This window comes from Penaeus monodon, chromosome 29 (genome assembly GCF_015228065.2).
Source record: "Penaeus monodon isolate SGIC_2016 chromosome 29, NSTDA_Pmon_1, whole genome shotgun sequence".
NCBI lineage: Eukaryota > Metazoa > Arthropoda > Malacostraca > Decapoda > Penaeidae > Penaeus > Penaeus monodon.
Window position 1 is genome coordinate 20,672,032 of NC_051414.1, and position 331 is coordinate 20,672,362.

Consider the following 331-nt stretch of genomic DNA (forward strand, 5'->3'; position numbering starts at 1 on the left):
TTAGCATCAAATCCCACTCCCCAACATCGCCTTCCGCGCTTCGGAAAAGACAATCGATAAATCGTTGCTCCCTCCTTGGATTACTTCTTGCGGCGGCGTTGAAGTCACTCGACGAAACCGTTACACCCCGTCTTTTTTAAATTGGATAAGTGAGGTCTGTGGTTTGCATTTGACACCTTTGGGAATCGGATACAGGTTTTCTGTATATATCAAGCCTACCTCTCCCGACCTCAAGGTATGAGGGTCATTTCAAGAGCCATCAGGCACATGCACTGAGACTAGTAGTAGCAGAAGTAGGAGGGTCAGTAGGGATACTGGCATTGGGTGTGGG